A 7,224-nucleotide genomic window follows, 5' to 3' on the forward strand; every position below is an offset into this window, starting at 1 on the left:
CCAGAGGCTCCCTGCTTGCATTATGCTTGTTTAAAGTATGAATTTCATCCTAAAGTCTAAAACTTCTATGAATTTTCTTATTGTCCAAGGAAAAAAAACACGGCTACTTATAGACTAATCAAGCTTTTCAATCTCATAATTCTTTGATATAAAATACCAAGTATATCAAATATAAATTGTTGAATGTATATAATTCATCATATGTAATTCTCCACATGATACGTATAAAACTGTTTTTTAACATTTAATATTATTTTTAACAAAAGCACGTTCCCGTCTATTTATCTACCACCTGCAGCTTCAGTGCTGTGACAAGCTGACTGTGTCCCAAACAGCACTGCTGGAGACATTCGAGCAGCTTAGTTATAAACTGGTAATTGTGTGTACTTCTGCACATGAGAGCAGGGATGGATTAGATCGGTGTATGCCTTGTTGGCTAGGGTCCAGCCAGCAGCTGAAGCCAAACCAGAGCTGGAATGCTTTTGTTTCAACCAAAACTTAAATTTAATGCGGTCTGCTTTTACGAAGGTGTTTTATGAAGAGGCATTTCTGTCCTCAGCAGGGCTCAAACTTTCTGCTGCATTTTTTGTAGATGAAACAAGTGGGTCCCATCTCAGGAGTGCTTCCTTTAGAAGGCAGAGAGATAAAATATGGCAGGACTACAACTGGTAAAATACACACTAACAGATTCAGCGCTGTGTTGTGAAGAAATTCAAGCCGATGACTGCACGCGTGGCGTGCTCTGCACAGATAAACGTTAGCAGTGCTGAGGTGGATGTGCTGTGTAGTCCTCAGCCAGCAAGATTTCCAAAAGAAAGAACAGGCACGTGTCCCCTTCTGGTTCATTAGGATAAGGCTTGTTTTCCTTTGCACAGGGGGGGGACTGGAGCAGAACACGGCCTGCTTTGATGTCTGCTCGAGTCCTGCCGCTGGGATGAGATGGAAAGCGTCGTGCAGCAGGAGCAAGCAGCTGCTCGCATTTACACCGGACACCCACAAAGGGCTGAGAAGCCTTTGCCTTTGAATTGACATCACGTTCACGCTGGCAGCGCCGAGATGCTCGGTGCCTTATTTACTCATGAGAGCGGGGAAGGAAAAAAAAAAAAAAAAAAAGACTGCTGAGTGATTTACCAGCTTTATCTCGGCTGCACAAGAACCACTGCTGCTAACAGGAGCTGCAGTGTGCTTGATCCCTCTGTACCGAGGGAACAAAGGGCCTGGAAATCTGCCAGATCTCGAAAGGTGTCCTCAGCTGGCAGCAATCTCTCTTGCAGCCATCAATGGAGCAAGCTCATAAAAATCCTCTCAGACTGCCTAAATCCTTCTGGTAACAAGCTATGGTTATGCAGCCCCGGCAGGTGAACTGAGGGGCGATACACGGTGAGACTGTGAAGCACCATGATCTGAAACCTGTGGCAGGAAGAAAGGCTGGAGGGTGGCAGTGCAGGAAAATGGAGCTGGGGGGTCAATGTGGGATACCAGAGGGAACTTCTTGGCCAAGAACAGAATCCTGCCGGCATTTGGGGATGTCTGAGGGTGGGTTCCCTCTCCTCCAGTGACATCGGTGTTCATTGCAAATAGTGGAGGTGTGTTTGGGTTGCCACTTCTCGTAATTCATCCTCCGGTGAAGGAACCTAGCTCAGTGTTGCTGCTGCCAGGAGAACTGCAGCTACCTGTGCCTCATCAGCAGCGAGTGGTTTGTACTCGATGCTACATCCTGCCAAAATCAGAGCAATTCCTCATTTATTCATAAAATGCACTCTTATCTTTTCTTGGCTTATGAATTTATGTTGGTGCTGCCAGCTGCATTTTCTTCTTACCTGTCTGCTGGGCAATTTGACTTAATGCACTCATCAAGGAGGCTCTGTACTGATGCCTTCAGGCCTGATTCACAGGCTAAGTAAAAGCTGGTGCAGCACAAGCACTAACAAATTTACACATTTCATTTCAATTTGATTCAAAATTTGATGTAGTTTTATCTAGAAGTAGCACTCTCCAGTCCTCGGCTTTGCTTTCTCCCTGCGGCTCACGATCCTCAGCTGTCTGTCCCAAAGCCCCAGGGTCATTTCTTGCATTGTGAAGCAACCACAGTTCTACCTGCTGCACCTCCCCGCCTCGGCATGGTGTGCAATCAGTTGTTACACATGCCGCTGTTCCCAGCTCCTTTTTCATTTACCATGTATGCATATCATCCCCTAAATCATTTTCCTCTGTTGACTTCAAATCTAATTCTCCGCCACTTTCTGCAGATACAGCAGCTATTTTTAATTTTTGCATCCTGATCTGCTTTTGCAAGCATCTAATTTTAGCTTTGCATTTAATATGATCAGGTTCCCTTGGAGCTCTCCGTTGCTCTAGGGCGAGTCGCTGCACTACGCATGTTAATCCTGCTGCTGGAATCTGTCATTTTCTGCTTCTGCAGGTTTATTTTTCCCCTTTTCAGCACTGAAAATACCATATTTCACTATTACCTTTTCGAGCCGCTAGACGGTACTCGTTTTCAGGTTTCTTAGGATTTTCTTTTAAAACACATTTTTCAGATCAAAGCAGTCATTTTCTGCTTTTACACTGGCTCTCTCAGCACAAAATGTTGTAGTTGCTTCCCACAGCAGCCACAGCAATATGGGAATTGTGCTCTCAAGTTTCACTTCATGGTTTCCACAATAACTGGAGAACACTTACTCTGTGTCACCCCTTGTCCTAGGGGCTGAGATGGCACACACCTTTTTCCACAGAGGGGTCCCCATGGCCTGGAAGGTCTTGGGGTTTTGTTTGTTTGATTGTTTGTGTATTCTCTTACATCACTCTGATCTTCAGGTGGATCAGTTGGCATCAGTTGGGTGGCATTAGTGGCCTGCTGAGGTCTCTGCCTGCAAGGGAGGACCTAATGGTCCAGCAAAGGAGAAAAAGACTGGGCAAACCATGATGGGCACACACTGGCTAGCTGGAGAAACACATTTTTTTTTTCTGGTGCTGTGCAATGCCCTATTCTGAGCACAGCACGAGGAGTCTGTAATGCCATCAGATCCAAACTGTGCTACTCTTTAACAAGACACCACAGAACAGTGCACCTCGGAAGCTGCCCCCCATTCAAGGACCCAGCGCTGCCCCCAAGCTCCTCACTGACACAGTGTGCTTGTAGCATGAACGAGCCATGTTTACACCTCAGAAACAGCCTGCAATTAAACTGAGCTTTTCACGTTGATGCTTGGTGAACTGGCCAGCAAAGAAGAGATCCCAAGTTGGAAACAGAAGAAGGAAAAAGGAAGTAATATGCTAATAATGGGTCCAAAGCAGAAAAGGAAAAAGAAAAAGAGAAAGAAAAAAAAAAAGGAGGGGGGTGGAGGGGGGGGAAGTGGTGTAGTCCATTGAGCTGTAAAAGCTCAGGGCTGAACTCCTGGTTTTCAGAGGTTCCCAGCAGTGGCCCAGAAGGCATCTTCAATACAGAGTACTAGCAATGACCCCAGGCACAGCACCAGCAGTATGGGAGGTGCCAGTGCTGGGGAAGAGTCAGCGGCTGCAGAAATAAGCATGGGACTGGTAGGGTCTCTTGCCAGAACATCACGAGTGCAGGTAGATCAAGCAGTTATGGTTAGAGAAGAATATCATGCATGCCAGTGGAGGAGATAAGGGTGATTATTTTTAGCTTTAGTTTCCACAGAGACTGTGCATCAAAAGTCATGAGGAAGGACTGGCAGGCACTGGCGCCTGTGAGGCTTGCACTCACCTCCATGAAGAGCATCTCCAGGATGAAGCTAGACCAGGATGTAAATCTGAGAAATGCATTGCTAAATCAAAGAAGCCAAAGGGCACATATTCTAATCTTGCCCTGAGGCCCTGAAAGCTCTTAATCAAGGAAATAATAATTTCATTTTGATCTTTCTTGACTGACTATTTTTACATGTGGCCAACGTGTGCTCTGCACAACCCTGCTAGAAATAGAGGAGGGCTGCTGGAAACCCCCCAAATTTCTGCTTTCATCTTCAAGAGACCATGAACCTGTTCTTCCAGGTGCAGCACAGTTATTCGTATGGATCTACAGCAAGTGCAGCAGGTCTTCAGCCTGGAGTGACAGAGCTTGTATCTGCCATGCATCAGTGCTGGTGCCCCCAAACGGGCAGGACTTTGAAGGATTGGGGCTTTCTGCTGCTTTATTTTGCTAAGAGGTAAGCTCAGGCTGCTTTCACTCAGTGATAAAGCTTCCAGGTCAGTGATGGGGCAGGATCTCTGCAGGAACACCTAACAGCATGACACTGATTTGGCCCTAGCTGAATTTCCATGAGGAAATCCCTGGGACCATCCACCTTTGTCCTGACTTACCTGTCAGAGCAGCACCAAAATACTGGCATGAAACATCTGTCACCTCAGTTCGTCATCGATCTTCTAAGATGTATGATACCTCACACGAAGCACAGCAGTGATGGGGAGGAGGGATGAGAAGGAACAAGGTACCAGCAGCCTTGCAGCTCCTGTGTACGGGCTGAAGCAGGATTGTTCCAGAAATGATCCAGCCTGCTCCACCACAACATGATCCTGTAATGGGATCATTCCTTACTTGATAAATCTACATTGCTATGGTGTCCTACAACCCTTTTCCTCACTCCTTCCAATGTTTTTAATATTCATTTTTCTCAAATTTACTTGTGCTTTCTGCCTTTCTTCTGCAACCTCTTTCCTTTCTCCTCTCTCTAGGCTGGCAGCCCTTTGGCATCGACGCTGCACCGCACACACCTGCTATGTGTGTATATATCTCTGTGTGGATATATTCGGAAATATATACGCAGATAAATACATTAAAGGGACAATTCCCCGCGTCGTGGCCCTGTTCCCAGCCCCGCAGGCTGCCGAGCCGCTTGGGGTCAGTGTTGCTCCGCTCAAGCTGCGCTCCCCGGCCCTGGGTCAGGGTCGGGCCCGGGCTCCAGGCAGCAGCCCCTGGGCAAAAAGCCACGGGGAGGAGGGTCCTGGGGGATCAGGAGTGGTGCCAGGCTGCAGCAGGAAGAAATATTGGGGAAAGCCTAAGGGGAAAGGGAGGGATGGAGCCAGCTCTCCGGCGGTGTGTTTCGGGGTGTTGTAGGTGCTCGGGGCCTGGTCCCGCACCGGTCACAGCGATGCTGTGGGAGCATGAAAATCAGGCTGGCACTGGGAGTACTGGGGGTACTGGGACCTCCCCAGATCCCTGGAGCAGCCTTCACAAGCTGGGGTGTTGGTGTGTCAGCTCATTTTCACCTGGATACACACAGTCCCTCTGGCAAGGCCATCGGATATCATGGGGTGCCATGAGGTGCCGCAGGGTGCTGCGGGGTGCCATGGGGTGCTTTGGGGTGCTGGATGCCCAGGCAGGGCTGAGCCAGGCAGATCCTGCACAAACACAGCCCTGCTGCCCTGTTGGAATATCCCCCACCAGTAACCATGGGGTGGAACTGGAGATCAGACACAACTGCAAGACTGGGCCGAGTTTGATACCAGAGAGCTGCAACATGATGGCATCCTTGAATAACACCCAGACACTCACTGAGGCACTGAGACACTCACTCACGTGTTTGTCATCTTTGATCTCCTGGCCAGGCCCATGTTCTTCTACCTGGCTGCTCGGAAGCACATCTCACATCTTCCAGACGCAGAATGACCCCAAAGGCGGGTCCCAGGAAGCAGCCTGCAGACCACAGAGGTGCCTGTTCTCCTCCTGGGATCTGAGCAAGCAGCAGCAGAGCCGAGCTGGCCTCCACGCACTGCTTGCTGCTGATCTGCAGCTTCCTCAGGCCCGGGTGCAGCAGCACAGACCCGCCCCGTCTGAGCACCCTGGGCTGAGGCTCTGCTGATCTGCTGGCATTGGTATCTGATCGAGGCAGCCAGAGAGAGCTGCTCTTAGGGTGCAGCTCATCTGATCGATTCCAGACAGACGACTGATTTGCAATGAGATAAATAACCCCCAAAGTGCCTTTGTCTCCCCGGTGACTACACGGGGAGCTTGCAGCAGCTAGCTCAGACCAAGCACGTCCCAGATGCTGGCACCTCTCAGCTGGAGCCTTGCAAAGGGCCTGCTCTGCTTGCAGATCTCAGGCTAGCAATAAACACAGCAGACCTGGGACACGTGCAGTGTGCAGTTGTGGTCGCTTGCGTATTTCCATTATGGTGTTGCAATCTGGGTCTCATCAGCAGCTAGATACTTTGCTCAAGAGGAGGATTGTCCCCCCTGCCTGACCACCACCTTGTCTGAGGGGGTCCCAGCCCCATCTGCTCCTAGCGAGCAGTCACGAAGTGGCAGCTGCCTGGGCAGACATTCTCCATCTCTGCAGCTGAAACTGTTCTCCTGTGTAGGTCCCTGAACAAATACAGTATCAGCACTTTTTCATTCCTTGATAAAAATGAAGTTACATGGCCAGAAGCTGAGACTTATGATGTTTACTGCAGGTGCTAATTGGTACTGCTAGCAACATGAAAGCAGAGCATTTATTCAGTAGAAGTGTATTTGCTTTGGAGAAAAGAACCAAAACCACAGCAATATGTTCACACAAACTGCGGGGGGGAACTAGGCCTAGTGAGGAAGAGTGACCTGTGCTCTTTCGTAATCCCTCTTGAAACTTCCGTAGCAACTTTAATACAAAGCTACCGTGTGGAGACACAACAATCAAACACTGCCACAGAACTCACGCTGCTTTGTGTAAACTTTGGATAAAATTAATGTGTGATGTGTGACAAGCAGCTGGAGGTCAGGAACTGGTGCCCTCAGCCACCCTGCTTGAACCATCAGACACTTTTCTCTTAAGAGTCTCAGCTCATCAGTGCCATCACTACAAAATACATGGCACCGAAATTCACACCTTGTAAACTATATGCACAGAGACTAGTAGAGCTATTGAAGACTAGAGAAATTGTTCACATCATCTAGTCTGGCCTTCTCCAGCACACAGAAGCTGGTTTTGACTTCTGAAGTCTTCAAATGATGGAAAAGTCCCACAATCTTAGCTAATTGTTCCAATAATTAAATGCTTTTATTGTTTAGAGCCTACTGTAATCCTTGCTCCCAGTCCATCTAGTGGCAGTTTTCAACACTGAATCTGTGTTCTCAAAGACACTTCTGAATGAAAAAAGAACAAAAGCTGGTTTAACAATAAGATGAGGTTTCTAATATTTAAGGCTGTACTGCAGAGCTCAGTATCTTTCACATATTCATACAAATAATAAGTGTACATCTAGGCCAGTCAGTACTATCTTCTCTGCTTT

This window comes from Netta rufina, assembly GCF_964035555.1.
Source record: "Netta rufina genome assembly, chromosome: 1".
NCBI classification, from domain to species: Eukaryota; Metazoa; Chordata; class Aves; order Anseriformes; family Anatidae; genus Netta; species Netta rufina.